The sequence below is a fragment of the Leopardus geoffroyi genome, chromosome A3 (genome assembly GCF_018350155.1).
Source record: "Leopardus geoffroyi isolate Oge1 chromosome A3, O.geoffroyi_Oge1_pat1.0, whole genome shotgun sequence".
In the NCBI taxonomy this organism is placed as follows: domain Eukaryota; kingdom Metazoa; phylum Chordata; class Mammalia; order Carnivora; family Felidae; genus Leopardus; species Leopardus geoffroyi.
This window is the reverse complement of record NC_059336.1, coordinates 109724507-109747996: the sequence shown is the minus strand read 5'-3', so window position 1 is coordinate 109747996 and position 23490 is coordinate 109724507. Positions and strand designations below refer to the sequence as shown.

The following is a 23490-nucleotide window of genomic DNA, read 5'->3' as shown; positions in this document are numbered from 1 at the left end:
ATTTTGTGACTATGTACACAGCAAAAGGTGACTGATACACCAGGCCTAGTGCAGGCAAACCTACAAGGGGCTCCAAATCCAGCCTTAAAGATCCTGAAGAGGCTTCTGAGAGATTGTGGTGACCAAAACTGAGGCCTGGGGGAATACGTGGTCTGTACAGGAGGGGGAGGGCGAGGAGGGTTGCTTGGGGGATGGTGGAAGGAAGGGCAGATGGAAGGAATGGAGGTACAAGTGAGCGTGGCTTGTTCTCTGGGTTCCAGGTAGGGTATCTTGGCTGGAGTGGGTGAAAGAGCCCATAACCTTGCTAGGGCCACTGTCCTGATGGGAGTAAAGCCCCAATTCAGCAGCTGACTTGCAAGTGCTTTCACGGGATATTGACGGCTGGCTGTACCATCCCTGAGAATTTCTTTGCCAGGAGTTTCCTGGAGAGAAATCTACTCATGGGAAAACTTCTCGTCTATTTATTATCTATTTCCTGTTCTCTATTTCCTCTTCTCTGTATCCATTTCCTATTATCCATTTTGAAAGTAAGGGTCAAATTGACGAGGCGTCTGGTTGAAGAGTCAAGTTCAGCATGTGTGATACGTATCATCCTGGTGTATGGGGTATGTGAGGTCATTCTATGTCCTGTATAGTATTAACTGCAATTTTGGATAACATCTTCTATGAACTGGATGACTGTTTTTGAAGACCTATCATTTTTTGTTTTCAGGATGTATATTCCAGGATCGTAGAAATTTAGAATTGGTAGACACTTTAGGTTTTCTAATGTAACTTTCCTGGAGGCACCCGAGAGGGGAGGTGGGTAACTAGAGATCACACGGCAAATTCTTGGCATGGCTGGATCAGGCAAAGAGTTTTACTTTAATCTGTTGTTCACTCTCCCTTTCCTCCTTGTCTCCCTCCCTTCCTTCCTTTTCTACAGTAGTGGGCCTTATCTGGGATATTTTTCTTTTTTTTCTCCTCATGCTAGAAACCCCATTTTTTCCTATTTGATCAGGGCCATGACCAAGTCAGCCCAAGCCCTTACCTCTTATGGGAAGGCGTCATATGCTGAGGGCACAGCTTAACACACACACACACACACACACACACACACACACACACACACGCCTAACCCCAGCACTAACTCTCTTCTCTCTACATATTATACTGAACCTAGTATTCTAAACATATTGATTATTTTCTCATTTTCCATTGATAAAAAGAGTCTTCATTATAATAGCCCATGTTGATTTGAAGGAAAGGGGATTTTAATTGGGTTCAAATGACCTAATCTTTTTTTTTTTTTTTTAAAGAAGAATAATGCCCGGGATTTGGCATTTCTTTGAATAATGCAATGTTAGAGAAGCATTATAGACTCAGTAGGATTAAATCACCTTACATATGTGTTTCTATACTCTATCTGAAACCAAAGTCATATTAAACGGTGATAATAAGAGCCATTTCCACCCATAACTCATACTGAAAATGGACTTGGTCATGACTCACAAACACACCATTAACACATAGTTAAGCGTATATTCTTTTTCCCCTCCTTCTTGGGAGGCGGGGTAGGGGTCTAGAACAATTTTAACTTCATGTGGTATACACTTTTCTAAAACTTGACTGACTTCTTGAGTACAGTCTTTTAATGAGATCTATAAACTCAAAATTCAGAAGGTTCTTTTTATCCTAGTAAGTACAAAATTGCAAAGATGATCTTAAAAGCCCGATGACTTAACTATATACTCTTGAGTCAGTAATTAAACAGAGAAACCATTCAGCTATTTGGCAAGGAATTTTCCCGTGAAAGTGTCCCAGAGTTAGAAGCTATCCAGATCATATAACTGGAAGTTAAAATTAACAAGCAGAAAAATGACTGGCTTTGCTTTTAGCATTTCTTTTGGATGAAATCTGGCTTTGGGGCAGCTTGTAATCTGGGTTCTAGTTCCTGCTCTGCCACAATTAGACATGTGACCTTGGGCAAATCACATAAGCCTCTGTGGTCTCAGACTCCTCATTTGACAAATTAGAGGGTTGAACCAAGTTAGCTCGAAATTTCTGCCTATTTCCACGTCTAGCACTTAAAGTTATTATTCCAAGAGTGGTTGGTTGTCATTTATTCTCCAAATCCACTTAGATGAGAACCATAAGAACGAGGCCAGAACTGCAGCAAGTAACACAACAGGTTGAATTTGAAGAACTTTACAACAGAAAAACATACTGACAGTGAGGCCAGATTACGCAGTCAATGTGGCTGCTCTTAGAGGGCCCTGAGAGTGCATTGATAATAGAAAGCCTGATTTGGTTTACATCTAGTTCACCCTGCCTAAGCATCGGTTACAAAGGGGAGGGAGGTCATTCTAGCACAAAAGGCCTATTTTCTCATACGTGATTATATTATTTAGTACCTTTGTTAAAATTCATAGTTTAGTAGTAATCGCCAATAACTTAAGTGACTTTTGGTAACGCTTTTCATTTTATTTAATGTATTTATTTTTTTCTTTGCTTATTTTTGAGAGAGAGACAGAGCATGAGCAGGGGAGGGGCAGAGAGAGAGGGAGACACAGAATCTGAGGCAGGCTTCAGGCTCTGAGCTGTCAGCACAGAGCCCAATGCGGGGCTTGAATTCTTGAACTGCGAGATCACGACCTGAGCCGAAGGTGCACACTCAACCAACTGAGCCACCCAGGCACCCCAACACTTTTCATTTTAAAGACAGAGAGATCTCATGGAACCCAAGAACAGAAATGCAGCTGGGCCTCAGGAGAGGTCTGCAGCCAGGAACAGAAGTTGTCAGCTGTCTCTACAGGGCCTCTTATCTCTTGCAGCTACTTCTCTCCTGTTATCACCTACATTCTTCTCCTTTTCCAGAACATGTAGCCTCAGGTAGAAGACTACCCACTCCCCAACCAGCACCCAAGGCATATACACAACCTGTTCCGGAAAACAAAGGGTACTTTGTCTTTTTATATGGGAACAACCTAGATTAATTGGAAGTTTCTCAACACAATTCCAAATTCTTAAAAGAGGGAATCTGGTTGCTCCGATTGGCTCAGCCTGGTCACATATTCATGCCCAGGTCCAGTCAGCTGCAGCCAAGAGGGCAGGGTCATACATGGAGGAGGGATTCCTCAGTGCAGGACTCCAGGGGCACTTTTCACATTGTGTTGTCTGTGTGTGCCGTGCAGTGGAGTTGAGCAATGAAAGATCCTACCCTTGCCTGGAGATAGTTCTCTGAGAAGGAGACAAGTGTCTCCATTGCCAAAGGCATTTACTATAAGCAATTAAGTGCACTTGCTAGAAAGTCAGCCTCCTCCTCAGTTCGACTCCCTCCCACTTACCTGACCTCAGAATGTTTCCTCTGCTTGGGGCCAGAAACTCCACCAATTCTGTCGGACCTATGATACAGGTTTCATTCTTTGCAGTTCTGTATCCTTGTGTCTGAGACGCTCATCTAGGGATCAATGAAGCAGTGGGTCTCCTGTGAAAGCCACTGAAATCCACTCCAATGTCTCAATGGCTCTCAAGACATCGATGAGACCGGTTCTCTCCTCCTCCTCCTTGGAGGCAAGGATTCCAGGTGGGTGATCTCCCAAGGTGCTGTCTTCTAGAATCCCAGGATTTTCTTGATTCCGTTTCCATAATCAGCTCCAAATTCATCCTGCACTGAGAAAAGACAGTCCCCACAGCAACCCCAAGACACGTGTTTCTCCTCCGAAACATGCAAATCCACTGGGCGTGAGCCAGTATTACACATTTGTAATTTATTTTCTTTGATTCGAAACTTCTTCATGCAGATTTATGAACACTAGACGTGAAGATCAATTTAGCCCTACTTCTGCCTTATTTAACTTGGCTATTCTGGACTGAGCTTTTACTCAAGTGGCTATAGTTACGATATCAAATCTTTGAAAAGCTGAGCTGCTTTGTTTGGTGCTTGGCATCTGGTGCGTGTAAAATGGCTTGGATCCGATATTTCCTTTCCTCTAAGTAAGAACACATCTCTTGAAAAGGTTTGGTGCAGTCTTGCCAAAGAAGGAAGCGGGAAACCCAAGCCAGCCTGAAGTTTCGCGAGCCATGGAAAACTGGCTAAATTCACCATGAAAATAATTTGGAAACGTGAAGTAAGTACAGAGCAGCTCTTCTGAGCCCAGCTCTTCATTCCAGCCTTGGGAATACTACGTGTCAATGCATATTTGCTGGAAAATGACAATTACGTTGACATCCTTTTAATTCCTATGAACCTCGTTCAGAACTGTGGTCATCTGAACAAGTGTCATGAAGTTTCCCTTCGGTCTGTCTTCGAAAAGTAATGTGTGTAATGGAATCAATGATACAAACAAACAGCAGACCAAACTTTTCTCAAGTGATTAACAATTTGATTTGCATATGATGAATGTGTCCATGTCACAGGCTCCTGTGCTTGTATTAAACTAAGTCTAGAGTGTGAAAAAAAAAAATTACGTTAAAAGCATCCTGTGAAACAGGATTTCATTAATTCAAACTGTTGTCCTCCTTGTCTTCTGAATTAGTGAGACGGTACTGTACATAAAATAAAGTCAGATGTCATTCTCATCCTCCAAAACCAGCTCACTCGGGTGCTTACAAGCTCCTGGGAGTTTCCAAAGGTGACCAAATTATAGATCTCCGCAAAACTGCCAACTTGTATGGGTTTGGTTCATCCGCTGCGATTCTGTTTTGTTCGGTCACTCCCACATTTCCCCCCTCCTCCAAGGTTCTTTTCTGGGTATATGGTAAGTGGATTTTGTATGTTTATTTGGTGATCTGTTCTTAAGGGTTGAATTTAGAAGCTCTCATACACAGGCATTAATACAAGCGACAGGGGAAGGGTTTGGGTTTACACAACACGAGGGTGTCCGCGAACTTGAGAATGCCTACCACGTGCCAAGAAAGCTGTGCTCAGTGCCAGGGATTTGCGGATCAATGAGACGGGGTCCCAGGAAGAAAGGCAGATGAAGTGCCAATGTAAGGCCGAAGGTCCCATTGGGAGTTTGAGGATGGCGATAATTGACTTGGAAGTGAAGAAGGGTCAGTGACGAAGTAACAGGCTGTGCCTTCAAGGTTGCTGAGGTGTCCTTCAGCGGGGCAGGTAAAGTCAGAAAGGCGTTCCAACAAGGTATGCGAGAGCGCCGAAACAGCAGGGGATATGCCCATGAGGAGGGCTTGGCGCTGTAGGGCACCGGGGAAGGAGCAGGAGACGAGGCTCCTGGGTAAGATGGGCTGTTCTGTGGCCAGTGGTTTGTAAGGGTTTTTTGTTTGTTCGTTTGTTTTAAGAAACAAGCTTCCTTTTCAATGAATTCTTTCATCTGAACTCCAAAATTCAAAAGAGATAGATGAGAAGCAGCTCTTTTAAGGTGGAGGGAGGGCTTCGGGGCTCACCCTGCTTAGCCCCTGGGGCTCTCTACAAAAGGCCCGTCTAAAAGCCAAGCCACAGGACAAAGGGGGAGACCCCAATGTGCAGAAATGAGCCAGGCTGTTTGTGTCTCTGCAGGGTCCATCTGGCAACACTGCTGGGAATGAAAAGAGACAGGAGGCGGGGACACCCCCACGGGGGCTTATAGTCACACAAGTGATGATAGGGCCTGAAGAACGGCTCAAGTAAGAATGGCCAGAGACATTTGTAAGGTCCCATCACTGCTTGTCAGACGGGGCAGGAAGGGAGGGTACCTTGAAAGTGATCCTGAAGTTTCCTTCCAGCAGCTGTGAGGCCAGCAATACTATCAGAGCTTCTGGATCCAGCTGATAAGATTGCTTCTTTTAGATTTTTGAATGAATGGTTTTACCCTAAGAGGGGGCTCTGGGGTCAAGTGTGAAATGCGCCGAATGCTCATGGAGAAAGGAAATGCCATGATTAGAAGCTTCGTCTTCAAGATCTTGTCTTGGTTTTGGATATGGGAGGATCTTGAATAGGAACTAATAGTTGTTTAAACAACTCCCCTGGGCCCTTTGTTTCCTCTAGTCTCATGGGTCTGAAGTGGGCAACAAAACTCCGACACTTTCCAGCAAAGTTTGAACTGCCTCTTTCTGCTACAAATGTTTCTTGAGGAGTCCACAAGAGATACAGATTACCATTCTTTTAAAACAAAATCTGAGAAACTCACAATTTGGCTTGTTATGTGGAAGGCTTGTTGGCCGTTTGAATTTTACAGCCTCCAAAATAAAGTTCTTTGATGGAAAACATTTACTTAATTTTCGCCAGTGAACTCCTGGAACTCACATTTACGAGGACGTGAGACCATTTTATTTCCAGAAACGAACGCTGTGATGACCCTTGTCTCGCATTTCTTGTGGAAATGCACCCTTGTTGTTAGACTAAGGGAGAAGGTAGCAGAAAGCGTTGAAAGAAACAGCTTTGTTTCTTGCTCGGAGGAAACGATGTTGTAACTCTACAGAGGATGTGCTAGCACTAAGGAATCAACTACTTTCCGTTAGCCCTCTGCTAGTTGGCCAGGAAGCGTGCCAACATTGGAGTATCCTAGCGTGAACAAGAATGCTATTTTGGTCTGTTGTAAAGAACTGTGGAATGCAGATTTTGGACCGGTTCATCACATTCGTCAGCAACCACAAAACAAATGTTATTTCAGAATGAGGACTATGGATGCAGAAAGACTAAAAATTAAATAAAATGAAGATTATGGAGACATTTGTACAGTTTAATGAGTAGGCTCACTACTCGAGCTTTGCCTTCTCCCTCCCCCCCCCCCCCCCCCTTAAGCCAAAGGCTTCCACACAGTGTTGGGAGTTTGCGAAGTTTGATGAGGGCCAGGTGTAGAGGAGGAATTGAAGAATTCCCCCGCTTCTCCTTCCAAACCATGTGGGAGGGACAAAACAGCCCATTTTGAGTAATTCCAAACACTCTTTCTTAAAATGAAATAAAGGCTCTGTCTACCCCGAGAAGTTACCTATAGAATTCAATAACTTCACAATAATTAGATTCCTTCCTTGAGAGCTTCTCTGGAGAGTATGGCCATTTTCAAAGAAACAATTATAAGTGCTTTGAACAGTAGCAACACGGTCCCCAGGGAGGCAGGGGTTTCACAGAGTGACCAAAGTGGGCATCTGATGCTGGCCCTCTGACCCTGGCTATCCTGTGCATGCATATGTACACTTAATCTCTGTGTCTTTTTCTGGACTTTCACTAGGAAGCTTTTGTCCAGAGTATCTAGGGTTCTCTCCGTTCATGGAATCAAATGCTTCCAAGATTCTCTGATTTATAGTATAGGCATTAAATGTTACCTCCATTTCACAGAACTATTAGCTTTCATGAGTTAACAACTTTGCTTTCCTTAAATAAACAAATAGAAACATTTGACGGGAAAAAGTATTGGACTCAGTTCCTCTGGTGCTGGCATGCCCTCACTTAATGCGCTCCTGCCTGCAATTTCATGATTAGAGATTTATTCCTTAAGTTTTTTTTTTTTAATTTTTTTTCAACGTGTATTTATTTTTGAGACAGAGAGAGACAGAGCATGAACGGGGGAGGGGCAGAGAGAGAGGGAGACACAGAATCGGAAACAGGCTCCAGGCTCTGAGCCATCAGCCCAGAGCCTGACACGGGGCTCGAACTCACGGACCGCGAGATCGTGACCTGGCTGAAGTCGGACGCTTAACCGACTGCGCCACCCAGGCGCCCCTATTCCTTAAGTTTTTTTTAAAAAAAATGTTTCTTTATTTTGAGAGAGAGTTCAAGCAGGGGAGGGGCAGAAAGAGAGAAAGAGAGAGAGAGAGAGAGAGAGAGTGAGTGAGAGAGAGAATCCCAAGCAGGATCTGGAGCTGTTATCACAGAGCCCCACACGGGCTTGAACTCACTAACCCATGAAATCATGACCTGAGCCGAAATCAAGGGTCAGTAGCTTAACCGAATGAGCCACCTAGGCTCCCTGAGATTCATTCCTTGAATTAAATATTGTCCTCTCTCCTTTAAATTTTAGATCTTTTTGTGGGAATTGTGTTAAGTCCCTTATGTGAACTAGTTGAATCCTGAAAACAATGAGAAAGTCTGAAAATAGCAAGGGTTTGTGAGAAGGTAGAGGACAGCAGCACCTACACCCGAGTGGTTGTCCGTGTAGATTGCTATAACTACTTTCTGAAACACTTTGGGGATTTACTGCTGGCCAAGATGGTGCAATAGGGACTGAAATTGCTGGCCTTCCTGAAAAAAAAAAAAAAAGAAAAGAAAAGAAAGAAACGTATCTGATAAGTTCAATGAAAGAATGTTTTTCAAGATGCTGAACATCAGATAGTGGTTAGTGACCCCTACCAGAAGGGAAACAAACAAGGTGAGCCTTATACTTGTCCCTGTGATCACCTTGAGGGCGTTTCTGGGCCAAATCCCAGAGAGGGGACCCTGGGAGGAGCCCAATGGACTCCCTGAGTTGAGGAGACAGAGTTGAGAGGCTGGGAGACTGAAAGCCACAGGGCAGGGTACTGTTGAGTACTATAGAGAGAACCACAGATATCCATGGAGGGCCCCTCTCCACTCAGCAGGGTATTGATCAGCATGTGTGGTGGGGAGGCTACCCAAAGCTGGGGAAAGAACCACCTGAAAGGATTAGAAGGAACCGTAGGCACGCTTACAACAAGCTCATGCCTATTTCTACCAGCCAGGCTGAAAAACCTAATAATTCACAGGGCATTGGGTAGAGTGCTCAGAAGGGTCTTACCTCAAGAGTGGCTGAAAATTCTCTCTATACTAAATGTTGTTCTGGTCCTGCCTAAAAACTCTTCAAAGCAAAAAATGAAAGGATCTGTTTTCAGCCAACTCAACCGTGTCCCAGAACAAAGTTGAAGAATATTTATAGGAATACAAAAATATCCACCACCCACCGAGATAAGCTCACAATGTCTGGCATCCAAGCAAAGTTTACCAGTGATGCAGAGAAGCAGGAAAATAAAAGGGAGGGAACACAGATACCACTTTTTGAGGTATTTGAAGACAACTAAAACCAGGTCTCTGTTCTTAGGAGTTCATCATCCTGCTCTCCAACCATAGCAGGTTCCCAGTTGTTTTAAAATGTACCTGGGTTTTTAATTTTATTCAGGTATAGGGAGGCAACAGATCAGAAGATGATCACCATTAAAAAAATGTATTTTGTTTACCAACAACACTTTTCACAGAGCTAGAGCAAACAATTCTAAAATTCGTATGGAACCACAAATGTTTTGGCTGGAGAAGCCAAAGCAATCTTGAAAAAGAAAAGCAAAGCTGAGGCATCACAATTTCAGACTTCAAGTTATATTACAAAGCTGTAGTAACCAAAACAGTATGGCACTGGCACAAAAATAGACACATAGATCAATAGAGTAGAAGAGAAAACTCAGAAATGAGCCCACAATTAATCTTTGACAAAGAAAGAAAGAATAGCCCATGGGAAAAAGACAGTCTCTTCAACAAATGGTGTTAGGAAAACTGGACAGCAACGTGCAAAAGAATGAGACTGGACCACTTCTTTACACCATACACGAAAATACATTCAAAATGGATGAAAGACCTCAATGTGGGACCTGAACCCATAAAAATCCTAGAAGAGAACACAGGCAGTAACTTCTTTGACTTTGGCTACAGCAACTTCTTTCTAGATATGTCTCCCGAGGCCGAGAAGAAAAAATGCCTAAAGATAACAGAGTTGCAGTGTCCCAGTTTGGTTCAAGAACAGTACGGGTATGTAAGAAGGGAGCAGTGATTTGAAATAAAGTTTTACCCGACCTGGCTTCTAGCCTGAGCCCTGGACTGACCAGGAAGGTGGTCGCTGCATAAACTCCCATGGGATGCACCAAAGCCAAGGCATCAGCAGCTCCAATAGCAACAACTGCAGACACACCTTCGTGTCCCATTGGTGCCCTTGGCTTTGCCACCTGCACTCTGGCCCTGAGTTGGGCACTGACGTTGCAACGGTGGCGGACTAGGGCAGTGGGACCCTTGCTAAGCAGAAACAGCTGGGGTGGTGGCCTTAATGGGCATCAAGGGACAGAACGTATGTTTTTCTTTCTCAGCAGTGACCAGAGGTGTTGTCAAGCAAACGGTGGGGGGGGGGGGGGGGGGAGGGTGCAGGGGGGTGGGGAGGGGGGAGGGAATATGGCTGACACTACATGGTGGCTGTGAGAACTCATTTTCAGAGCTTGAGATACATCCAGGGACACCCAGAATTATTTTGAAGGAGTTTGAGGGGGTCTAGAATTCTCCCAGAGAAGGCTCTTATCCATGGCTGTTATGATTGTCCTGTTCTTACATCCAAGCTGGAGCTGCCTGGGAAGTCTAAGCACCCTGCTGATTCTCAGGCTAGAGTCTGTGGATATATTCCTGAGGTTGTCTGTATTCTGCCCAAGAATTTATCTGGGGGGAGGGAGAGTATCATTTTGGTGATAATCTTAAAAAAAAAAATCAAATCTCTACTTTATCATCTGGATGACCACCGTCTGACTGGGAAGTCCAAGATCAAGGTGTTAGCTAATTCAGTTACTGGCGAGAGCCCTCCCAGTGGCTTGCAGATGGCCACTTCTCTCTGTGTCTTCACTTGGAGACAGAACTCTGGCCTTTTCTCTTCTTGTAAGGACAGTAATCCCATCACGGAGGCCTCCCTTTCACGACCTCATCTAAGCCCAATTCACCTCTAAATACGGTCACCCTGGGGGTTAGAGGTTAAAGGTATGGATTTGGGGGGAAGACACAAACATTTAGTCCGTAACAACCACATAATAATGAGTACTACTATGTTCAGTGCTTGCCTTTGGGATTTTGTTTTCTGTTCGTATTTGCATCACACAGAGGACAATGACAAAGCACACGGTTTGAATGAAGGTTTTGCAATGGAAAAAAGAGGGTGGGGAGGGGGAATTGCACCAGCACACTCCCATGAGGGTGTAGGCATGCTGAACCAGAGCTGAGCCAGGAGCGGCGCATTCACGTAGGTAGTGAGCAGATATATTACCAGCGGCCTCTTTGTTCATACCAGCTTGCAGTTGGTGAGGAGGAAATGCACAATGGAAAATGTTCTGTTTCTGATTGACACCGTCGTTGTATTACATTCCCATGAAATGCAGGTTTCAAAAATGCTACAAATGTAGCCTCATCTTTGAGCATATAAGGCAGTTTTATGAAGCTATCAAGTGGTAGATCATCAAAATTGGCATTTGAGGATTGCACACTAGCAGAATTATTATCATTATTATTGTTAAATTTGGTTTTGCGTATCCCGAACTAGAAAAGAAAGCTTTGGAATTTTGCGATTTTTAAAAATACTTCACTTACCGGAATAGTACTCTCTCTGCGTTAGCTGGCCACAGACAAAATGTAGAACTGAACTAATCCAGCTCCTTTCTCCTCTTCAACCATGTTGGTCAGTCAGTTTCAACAAATGACAAATTACATTAACTTTCTATTGTTAATAAGAGTGCGCGTTTGTGATTTTGTTTGTATTAACTTTGAACTTTATTTTGGTTTTATGGTTGGCTAAGAACCACAAGGATAAGGGCTTTTAACCTAGTTTTATATTTTTCTATATTTAAGTAATATTATGATACAAATAACACTGAGGATCCTTAAGAATTTTGTTTCCTTATAAATGTGTCTCTAAGGTTTCACAAACACTTGATTATCAAAATGAAGCATCACATCTTCTACTATGTATCAAGCTGGTTTCGCTGCTATTGTTCAGAGTGAAAATTGTTTCAATATAACTTAGATTTATTCTCAGACTTCTTTAAACTGTGACTGAATGTCCTTTAATACCCAACTCTGGTCGACCAAACCTCTTTTTTCTCTCAAATGGGTTATCCTTTCTCCTACTGGGTGCCTCTCCTGCTGTAAGTTCTAGAACTCCAAGAGGCATGCTGACATGTCCATGCACGGCCCCCAGCCCTCCCCATGCAGCCACGTGTTTTTCCAGAGCACTGGTAGCCAAATCTGCCTCCTATTGTGAGCACTGGTCTGCTTTTCAAATGCCCAAAGCACAGTTAAGACCAGGCCCTGGAGTTTAACTGAAAGCCTAGGGATGGTCCAAGAATAACAGACAGTAGCATAGTGAGTACCACAAAGAGTTGCAGTGAGGGCTCACAGGTCAATCCCCAGCCTCTGACTTCCCGCTTTCCCACCCGCAACTCTCTGCCTTGTCCCCAGAAGCTCAGGCCCCACCAAGCATCTCCAGGCCTCTCCCCTCTCCTGCTCCCTTCCGAGCACAGAATGACAGACAGTAAAACATCCACCTCCTTCAGGGGGAAATTCCCACCACTACCCAGAGAGTGAGCTCTGCCTTCCAAATTCTGGGTTATCTAGTCTTTAACAACACTGTGTGGGCTGTTCCAACCATGCAGTTAGTTCCTGTCTGTATTAAGAAACCAAAAAACTTCTCTAATTCTGTAAGGATATGGCCGTCCTAAAAACACGTTGCATTTATATTACAAAACAGAACTTAATAGGATGGGCTGTAGCCTCTGTGTCCGGGTTTATGCTAACTTCACTTTTCTCCAAGCAAACATGAGCACATGTTTTATATCTATGTAACCAAAGAGCCCTTTCTGGTTATTTCCCTCCAAATAGAGAAAGTTTGCTCCAAAGAGGGATTGGTATCATATCTAAAATTGCTAAAACAATGATAATAATAATAACAATAATAAGAAAGTCTTAGCTCTACTGGGTATTACATACAATAAAAAAAAAGTTTTAAAACTTTATGCAAAAATAGAATCAGATATCCACAATCAGTTTGTATTTTGTGAAAGGCAGTAAAATGTAACATTGGAGCTGTGAACTCTTGAGTCAGACTACCTGGGATTTGGGGTCCTGCCTGCCCTACTGACCGGCTGGGCCAGTGACCTGAGCTCAGCGTGTCCCTCTCCTCATCTGTAAAACGGGGATGACAGTATCTCCCATACAGACGCGTTATGAGTTATGAGGATTTGTAACAAGATCTTAAAATATTGTACAGCATGTAATAAATACTCAGCAAACATGAACTATGATGATGATAGTGATGGTGATGGTGGTGATGGTGGTGACATTTGAGTACTCTGCAAGAGTTAAAAATTAGAAGGGGGGTCTCAATTTGTGTTCCTCACCATCATCACTGATAATGAACACTGAAAAGTGGACACTGTCTTCTCCTTCCCTTCACTCTCCTCCATGTTGAATGTGTCCATGCCATGTAGAGCACTACAAGGGACTCTGGAAGAGCTGTGATTGAGCCAGTTGACTTTTCCTGACCCTCATGCTCCTTTGCGGTTATTCTCATGGGTCGTTAGGAGCCCGGATGGGCACGATTCTTTATGAAGGATTAGCAGGGGGGAGTAGTATTAGGCTTGAGGTGAGAGAGGAGAGTTTGAGGAGGGCCATGGGTGGGGAGCTCCAGAGGGGCAGTACGTGAAAGGCTGTGGGGCAAGGGTGCCCAGGGGAAGGATCTTCAGCTCTAACGGTGGGTAACTAAAGAACTTCCCTCTCAACTCCCAGAAACAAAGCCCTCTTGCTACGACTGCCCACCTTCTCTGACATGTGGACCTGGCCTTGGCAGCTTCTCCAGAGGGCTGCAAAGCTGCTAATCTTCTTCTCCATCTCTCTGGAAACTCCAGCTGGGAGGCAGCGACGAGATTTCTGTATCTTGATCTCAGTCTTTTCTGCTTCTCCTTCCCACACTTCCCAGCACCACTGACGATCTTCCTGCTGTCAGGTCCTAGCAGCAGGAAGTGGACTCCCAAATCAGAGTTTCTCCTTGTGCACCTTCCCACTTTATGTCACAGCCCGGTGGACGTAAAAGATATTCGTGATGGGTTCATGGACATGGTCACTCATTCGGCCAACAACATTTCAAGAAGGGAGAAACAATGGGCATTATAGGGGCCCCCAGAAAAGCAAACTTAAATAATTCTGAAGTATGGCACTGTATTAACGTAAATTATGAAAACAAAATACTATGGTCAAAAATGCTTTGGAGTCTCAAAGTAAAAAACAAACAAACAAACAAAAACGCTATCCACGAAATACTTGCAAATGTACCTTCATGATAAAGAAAGATGAATTAAATATAAACAGTAGTTTTATGGCTGTAGAGCAAGTGGACATATTTTGAGTCTGATGGCCCAAGTTTATTATTATTATTGATTCAAATTTTGTATACTGGCTGCCTTGTTTTTTATTTTTTTTTTATTAAATTTTAAAACTTTTTTTTAACGTTTATTTATTTTTGAGACAGAGAGAGACAGAGCATGAATGGGGGAGGGTCAGAGAGAGGGAGACACAGAATCTGAAACAGGCTCCAGGCTCTGAGCTGTCAGCACAGAGCCCGACGCGGGCTCGAACTCACGGACCGCGAGATCATGACCTGAGCCGCTTAACTGACTGAGCCACACAGGCGTCCCTGCCTTGTTTTTCAAATAAATTAATGTAAACAAAATATTTAGTGTAAACCTACTAGGCAGATTATAGTTACCATATTTGCTGTTTTCTCTATCAACAGTTAGAGCATGTTGAATTTGTTTATTTACTGTCAAACCACTCTTAGGTCATTGTCAGATGAGAGTTGACATGATTAACTTCTCAGCCCCCATCTGTGTGAAACACCAAGAAACAAAAAAAGTCAGTTCCTTATAGCCCTCTGCAGAGCCCCAGAAGCTGCCACGGTGCTCACGGGTCACCTCTCTCCTCCCCAGAGGTGCTCATGGGGTAGAGGCATCGCCCTACCCTGGCCAATCTTTTGTGTTTTCCCCATGCAAGGCAAATCCCAGTTCATTAACCGAGACCCTCACTCATATACTTTATTACTCATTGGAAAGAAAGGAGAGTGTGGGATTGGCATCACCATTGGCTTTCTTTTTCCTCTCCCTGCCCCAACTTCTGGGTGGTGGCAGCCCTCACTGGATTAAGCTTTGTGTAATTCTGAAGCTATAATCTGGGCGCCTGCGTGGCTCAGTCAGGTAAGCATCCGACTCTTGATTTTAGCTCAGGTTATAATCTCATCTTTCGTGAGTTTGAGCCACAGAGCCTGCTTAGGATTCTCTCTCTCTCTCTCTCTCTCTCTCTCTCTCTCTCTCTCCCTCTGCCCCTCCCCTGGCTTGTGCTTTCTGTCTATTGAAAAATAAATAAATAAATTTTAAAAAATAAAATAAAATAAATGTGAAGCTGTATTCATAAAAGAAATATCAAGATCCTGCAGACATAATTCAAGAAGGGGTGCCTGGGTGGCTCAGTTGGTGAAGCATCCGACTTTGGCTCAGGTCACGATCTCTCAGTTCACGAGTTCGAGCCCTGCGTTGGGCTCTGTGCTGACAGCTCGGAGCCTGGAGACTGCTTTGGATTCCGTGTCTCCCTCTATCTGACCTCCCACCCCCCCCCCGACCCCCACTCACACTCTATCTCCCCCTCTCTCTCAAAAATGAATAAACATTAAAAAATGTTTAAAAAGAAACAAAGAATCCAAGAAAAACTGGAAGCTGCTATAGATTTTTTTTTTTTTTTTTTTTTGTTCTCTACTTTCTGGAACTAGGGGCCGATTGTTTTGAGATGCATAATGTAGCTGGAGCCAGTGGATGAAGGAGCCAGTTCTTATTTTAGGAAGCGGCCTTCAAGCTCAATTAGAAATCACGAGACCCAGTTTGAAATTCCCAGTTTTGCAAAATATAAAAAATTATCCGTTTTTTTAAAAATTAACTCAGGCAAGGTTATTAAATCTATTTGACTCGGGGTTTTCTTATTCCTCCCCCCCCCCCCACCATTTCAAACCGAAGGTGTTTTGGTTCCCATAGAGAAGAACTAAAATAATTATAACTACATTCATCTGACTAGCATTTTCCATGTGACAAAATGTCTTCATGCACTTTTCCTTTTTTGGTCCTGTGCCCGTTCTTTGAGGTCACGCCCACCCTCATCTGACACTCGAGGAAACTGACCTTCAAAGGTGAGGTTCACTGGCCAACATCATGTGGCTTTTAAGCAGTGGATCTGGGCTGGAGATCATCTTCTGACCGTGAAGAATTACTCTTATTCTGTGAAGTTGTATTTGCGGGAATGACAGACTGGCTGCACATACAAAGTTAGTCGAGTCTCAGAAACCCAAATAAAGAGGTGGGAAGCCGCTTTGTGAAGTGGTTAGAAATGGGCTAAGACCTCCAAAAACAAGTAATTGTTCACAAACTCAGATCCACAATGCTCCTTTTGCGGACAGTATTTCCTCTCCTGCTCCTGCTGGCATGCATTGGGATACAGCTGACTCAGCCTCACTCCACGACTTGACTTTTCTTATCTATGTGTGACAGCCTCAGGGAACAAAAGGTGCTTTCTTGCGTCCAGGGCAAACAGTAATGACAACTTACATCCTGACTCTGCTAATATTTGCGGTGTGATTTTGGGCAACCCATTTCGCTTTCCCAATCCTGTTTCCTCACCTGTGAAATGGGTATACAAATTCCCACTCTGTTGAATTTTAGTGACTACTAACCGAGATTTTAATGCTAGCTAATCCCGATAAACACAGATGCTTTATCAATGCAAGTGCCTCTGCCTGCACTCCACGCATCTGGCTCTTGAATGTCTCTGTTTTGCCTCGGACTCGACACTAAAGCCAGGATGATTTGAGCTACAAAAGCTGAATACGTAGTTATTACCTCCTGGAATGTCAAGGCTTGTTATGTTTCAACTACCTGACGGGAGGGGGATGCGCCACCTTACTTGCCCTGACAGGCTGCCTCCCCAGTGGTGCCCTCCACACCTGCCATCTCCTCCTTTTCCAGGGCACACAGGGCTGGCAATGAGCAGGACTTCACATGTGGTTGTCGAATAAATGAACAGGGGTGGCCTGAGTTTAACTCCTATCCCACAGCTCTCATAAAAGGGCTCTGTAACATGGCACGATTTTCCTTAATTATCTGGCTAATCACAGAGGGGCAAACATGAAGAATATGGGTGTCATATTCTAATAATCGAGCTAAGAGCATCCCATTTCCCACACATTCTCAGCTGCAGGTTCAGAGGCCACTTCATGTGGCAGCACAAGAACAATGTCACCCTGAGGCTTGGGGAACTGCCGAAGAAGAAAGTAGAGTCTGGAAGGTGGTCTTCTTTAAACTCTAGGTATTGCCTCTCAGAGGCAGCAAAGAATGGCTCTGCGAAGAGACCAGGATGGCCATGGTTGATACTTTCAGAGCTTCCTTACTACCTACCCCAGTTTCTCGAGGGTGTTGCAATGCTTGGAACTGTCCAAGCTGTGTCAGTTTTCATCCAATTACCCATTGGTTCTTTCGACAAGTAATTACTGAGAACCTTTTACATACCAGGCACTCTGCTGCGTGTTGCATAGACAGTGCCCAACCCTTAAAGAAAGGCACTTTAGGGGCGCCTAGGTGGCTCAGTCGGTTGAGTGCCCGACTTTGGCTCAGGTCATGATCTTGCGGTCTGTGAGTTCGAGCCCCGCATCAGGCTCTGTGCTGACAGCTCAGAGCCTGGAGCCTGCTTCAGATTCTGTGTCTCCCTCTCTCTCTGCTCTTCCCCTGCTCACACGCTGTATCTCTCTCTCAAAAATAAATAAAGATTAACATGCAGTCATTAAAACTGTGTTAAAAAAAAAAAGAAAGGCACTTTAAGGTCGTTCGATCCAACCATTATCTATCGTTGAATACCTTTATTGATACATTTTTCAGTCTCCAAAAATTAACGGAAGACCATTACGAACCTCGGATGGAGACCCACGTCTTCTGCCGAAGACAACACAGCTCTTTGTCCTTCTGACTGCTCTGAAATGAGAAGTTCCTTCTTGTAGTGAGCCCACAGATGTCTCTGGTCCTAGTTCCACCCCTCTGGGGCCAGAGAGAATAAGTTCAATCCCTCTCCGTATGCAGTCTTTTCAAAACTGTGCAGTCAGCTCTTCCACCTCCTGAGGCTTTGAGAAACGTTTTCGGGATCCTTGTGCATGGCTGCACGTGACGTGGGCCTGTTTCTGTCCTTGCTGCCATCTCCCAATCCCCGAGGATGGTGGACAAAGAGACGCAAATGGCAGGAAGACGATATCCTGAGATTTCGGTGAACCACATGAAGGGGAACGGACGCGTGTAGGGTCTGAAGATATCCAACGTGTAGCCAGTACAAAACATGGAACGAATGAGTTAGCCGGATACTAACTGCAAGGGGATGGAATAAAAATAGGGCCATTCAGACAGATCTTCAGGAAAACTTCCCAACCATGAGCCCGGACTGTGCCAAACCCCAAACATTTGGAAAATAGCTTGAGATGTTCAACGAATCCCAAACTTGAGCGTTTGGGGATGGTTTATCCTGTCTTAATTGCCCCTGTTTTCACTCGAGTAAGTTGACAAGACACTCACTTGCTGAATTTCTTCCAGAGAAAAAGTGGTTTCTGATTCAACACAATGAGAGCCTCTCCTTCCTTTTTTTTTTTTTTTTGGTCTCTTCCTTCTCTTTCTCTTCGTTGTTGGCCAAGGTTCTTCCCCAGAGACCATGATTCCCCTCACTGAAGACTCTTTTCAGTGTCAGGTATGATGGGCATATTGAGAAGGCTGATTTATAGTCAGCTTGAAGTTTCTCTTTTAGAGAAAAAAACTGCCCATCCCTCCTCCTAAGTAGCTGGCACGTGTGCTGCAAATGTATTAAACGCTTCCAGATTAGATTACAGCAGAGCACAGTCTATCTTTGTACAAGGCTAATGGGCCACAGCTTCTAGACGGGCCTCTGTTTTCTGCCAGGGAATTCTCTTCTCGGCTCAGGTAGAGGGGCCCTACAATGCACAGAGAATAAAGGCTTCAGCATCCCAGAGACACATACTGGGGATGGCTGGCTCACACACCTGGGTCACCTAGACTGTCCTGGGGACCCTGATGAGGAGACTCTCCCAGAGCTAAATCTGGTATCGCTTCCCTTCCAAGAATCACGAGGCAGTGTGTAAGATAAAAGAAGTTGCACTCAATTGGACTAAGCCAACCTCTCAGGATATTTGGTATGAGCTTGGTGGCAGAATACCAAGCCTGATGGCAATGCTTCTGTGTGACACGGTCACTTGAAAAAGAGAGAAGTGCTGGGACTGAGGGGTGCTCTTGGGAGGTGGCAAGGAGGTCGATGACAGAAGGCTGGTCTTTCCTTTTCACAAATGGAAGATTCTTTATCATCAGAAATAGGACAGCCCCGGGTTTGCCAGCACTCGTGATGCAGTTTGCTCACTCACGAAGAATGGAGACCTGAGTAAATTAAAAAATATATTGTCCTTCAGGCTACTCAGATTCACAGGTTAACTAAGGCAGAGGATGGTCTATCAGACACTGTTGGCTGTCTACCCAATATCCATTCTCCCTGTCACCCTAATCAGAGAACCCTGATTGTGGCAGAGACTTACCTCACTCCATTATAAAGCCGCGTTTCCCAGCGTCCCTTGCAACAAAGGCTAGCCTTGGGACAGAATTTTGGCCAAGGAGATATAAGCAGAAGTCTGTGGGGGGATTTCAAGGAAAGTTTTCTTTTTTCAGAGAAGGATCACTACTTTCTTCCATGTTGCTTCCTTTTTCATCTTCCTGTTGCAAACATGGATATGGGCTGGAAGGATTGCAGCCGTCTTGGGACCATGAGAATGCAAGCCACACACTAGATGGCAAAGCAGGAGGATGGAAGGAGCCTGAGATGTGATGACATCACGGATCTGAAGCACAAGACTGGACTGCATCTCTCTGTAACTCTCCCTCTCACCCAACACACACACGCACACCCACACTGTCTTATCTCAGGAAATGGAACCACAGTCCTCGCCAAAGCTTTAGGACTCATCCTTGACTCTTCATGTTCCCTTGTAGCTCCTTCCACTCTTCCGTATCCAATTTATTATCACGTTTGTTGATTCCACCAGCACAGCATATCTCAAATTCACCTACTTTTCATCTACGCTGCCCCCTCCAGAGTGAACTCATTACCACCTGGAATGTTCCAGGAGTCTCTTACTGGGTCTCTCCACAAGGTCTCTGCTTCTTGTAATCCATCCCCATGAAGCAGAAGTGCTTTCTAAAAAGAGATCAGGTCACACCATTCGTTACGCTCCCACTTAAAGCTCTTCTGGCTCTCCGCTGCCTTCAGCATGAAATCACAACTACTCACAATCACCCCTGAGGCCCCGCATGGCCGGATCCCCACCTCTCCAACTCACCTCTCGCTGTTCTTCTCCCTGCTTTCAGTGGCTCAGAACCACCCATTCCCCATCCCAGATGCTCTCGCCTTCAGCTCAGCTCCATCTCTTCCTTCAGGTCTTAGCTAACGTGTCAGGCAGACCTTCCTGTCCACCACATCTAGAGAAAATTCCCCTGCTGTTTCCCTCCATCCCAGGTTGGAGGAATTGAATTGGTTTATAACGTTTGAATTGGTTGGCGTCCTTGGATTTATTTGCTTTGAGACCGTCAGCTTCTCAAGGATAGAACCACATGTCTTTCTTGCTACCTTTTATCCCCCCTAGGCTGGTCAACTGCCTAGAACATAGTTAGCGCTCAGTAAGTATTTGTGGAAGAAATGAACAAAACAGTTCATTTTATATGCTTTTTAGAATCTGTGGTACGGAACACTGTGTTTTAAGAGAGGAAACCTAACACAGTGATACAGTTCATGGACCCCAGAGCCATTAAGTACTTAGCAATGACATGATCTTGGGCAAAGAACTTAATCTTGGTTGTTTCATCTGTAAAATGGGGATAAAAATTCGCCTATCTTGTAGGATTGCTGTGAGGATTAAGTGAGTTAATTCATAGGAAGTCATCGGACCTCCTCTTCTTCTTTTTCTTCTTCCAGTGAGACAGAGATTGTGTTTCATGTATATGTTTGCTTCTCCAGTGCCAGTAAGAAGTATGGTCCAGACTGGATTTACTACAGCATTTATTGAAAGAACAAAAGGAAGCACAAAAGAACAAATTAACAAACCAGAGATCAGTTCCAGACCTAGGATGATGTTCTTTAAAAAATATTTTATTTTGCGAGAGAGAGAGAGAGAGAGAGGCTCGAACCCACAAACCGCAAGATAATGACCTGAGCAGAAATCGAGAGTCGAATGCTTAACCGAGTGAGCCACCCAGGTGCCCCCAGACCTAAGTTGATATTTAATTGATTTACAATGACACAAGTCTAAAAATATTCAATAATACAGCCATTATCCAGGTAATTCCAGCAACATCCAGGTAATTTCTTCTCTATCAACAGAAGATGCACAGTAACTAAGTGAACTGCAAGGTCACCTGAAGGTCTTTAGGGACTCGTGGCTGGCCCTGCAGAGAGAATTGTGAACCCCTGGTCAGCAATCCACCATTTCTGCTCAGCGCCAGTAGGATCCTCTGAAGCTTCCACACCCCTCTTATGAAAGAAGCAGGTGGAGTTGTTTTATTCATGTTAAAAACAAAATGACTAAAAATGGCAGAAAGCAATACAAACGCTCCTAAAATGAAATCAGTGACATATATGCAGCCATCTGCAATCCATCTGAGAATCCAGAACCCAGGAAGAATTTAGTTTCAGGAAGGAAAAGAAACAAAAAGATACAGCAGGCAGCACTAGGAAATAGCCTTCAGAAATGTTACAGTGTACAGAGTAGCCTTCAGAAATGTTATAGTTTACAGAGGTCAGAAAACCCAACAGGGACAGAACACAGCTATAGGGATTGTTTTCCAGAGCTGGAAAATTACCACATCTCCTGGTAATTGCTTATTTGTGTAAAGGGCAACTCTGTGGATTCCTTGAGGGTAGGGACAGTGCCTTAGTCTTCCCTACCTGAGCTTCTAAACTACACACATGGATTCCTCTGAGGACCTTGACAATCACAGTAGGTGCTCAAGAAGTATCTGTTGAGAGAATGGATGAGCGATTAACTCATCGGTACAACACGGAGCCCAGGCCTTGCCCCTCCCGACATTTAAAGATAAGTTTGGGGAGTTGTCGGGGTTCCTGGGTAGCTCAGTCAGTTGAACATCTGACTCTTGACTTCCGCTCAGGTCACTATCTCACGGTTCGTGGGTTCGAGCCCCACCTTGGCCTCCACACTGTTCAGAGCCTGTTTGGGATTCTCTCTCTTCCTCTCTCTCTGCCCTTCCCTTGCTTGTGCTCTCTCTCTCCCTCAGGGTGGATGAATAAACTTAAAAAAAAAAAAAAAGAAATTTTGGGAATTGTAACTGGTAAATGGATATAAAAAAGGATAACTTGTAAATGTGAGAGGCATTGCTCTCAGCCCATTGTATTCTCTTCTTTGGAGAAATACCTATGCAACTCCTTTGCCTATTTTTATACTGGGTTATTTGTCATTGCGTTATTGAGCTATAAGGGTTCTTTATATATTCTAGATACGAGTCCTTTGTCAGTTACCTGGGACATTTACACTTGCAAGTATTTTCTCCCAGGCTGTGGGTTGCCTTTTTCATTTTTTTGATGGTGTCCTTTGAAGCACCAAGTTTTTATTTTAGTGAAGTCCAATTAATTTTTTCTTTGTCACTTGTGCCTTTGGTGTCATATCTAACCAACTGTTCTCTAATTCAAATTCACAAAGTACTCCTGGGCTTTCTTCTAAGAATTTTATAGTTTCAGCTCTTACATTTAGATCTCGGATCCATTTTGAATTAAACTTTGTATATGATATGAGGAAGAGGTCCAACTTGATACTTTCTCGTGTAGATGTCCAGTTGCCCCAGCACCATTTGTTGACGAGATTATCTTTTCCCTATTGAATTGTCTTGGCACCCTTCTTGTGATGGTTAAATTTATGTGTCAGTTTGGCTTAGCTGTGGTGTCCAATCATTCCTTCAAACACTAGTCTAGACATTGCCGTGAATGTATTTTGTAGATGTGATTAACATACATAGTCAGTTGATTTTAAGTTGACAAGATCTTACCTTTGATAATGTGGGTGGGACTCATCCAATCAGTAGAAGACCGTTACAGTGAAAATGGAGGTTTTCCAGAGAAGAAAGAATTCTACCTCAAGACAATAACACTGAAATCTTGCCTGTGTTTTCAGCCTTTGGGCCTGCCCTTCAGACTTAAGACAGTAATATCAACTCACCTGAGTTTCCAGCCTGCCAGCATGCCCTACAGATTTTAGACTTGCCAGTTCCCACATTACATGAGCCAATTCCTCAAAAATAAATCTCTCTCTCTCTCTTTTTAAAGCGTTTTGGTAACCAGTTGCTTCTTAGATGTGCATTTATTTTTGAGAGAGAGAAAGAGAGTGAGGGAGGGGCAGAGAGAGAGAGGGACAGAGGATCCCAAGTGGGCTCTGTGCTGACAGCAGAGAGACTGATGTGAGGCTCAAATTCACGTATTGTGAGATCATGACCTGAGCTGAAGTCAGATGCTTAGCTGACTGAGCCACCCAGGTGCCCCCCAAAAATAAATCTCTTAATTCACACATACATATATTCTATTGATTCCGTTTTTCTGAAAAAAACCTGACAGATACACTTGTTGAAATCCCAATCGACCATAAATGTAAGGATTTATTTCTGGGATCTCTTTTCTATTCCCTTGATCTCTATGTACACCCT

General features: G+C 44.1%; 1 long non-coding RNA gene across 1 annotated transcript; it reads right to left on the bottom strand.

Annotated features, from left to right (window-relative positions):
• Positions 1-17570: 17570 nt before the first annotated feature.
• On the bottom strand, positions 17571-23194 carry LOC123579734. Its single transcript, XR_006702926.1, has 2 exons — positions 23010-23194; positions 17571-19173 (listed from the first exon to the last, which is right to left on the bottom strand). It is a non-coding gene; the product is annotated as an uncharacterized LOC123579734 (long non-coding RNA).
• Positions 23195-23490: the final 296 nt, after the last annotated feature.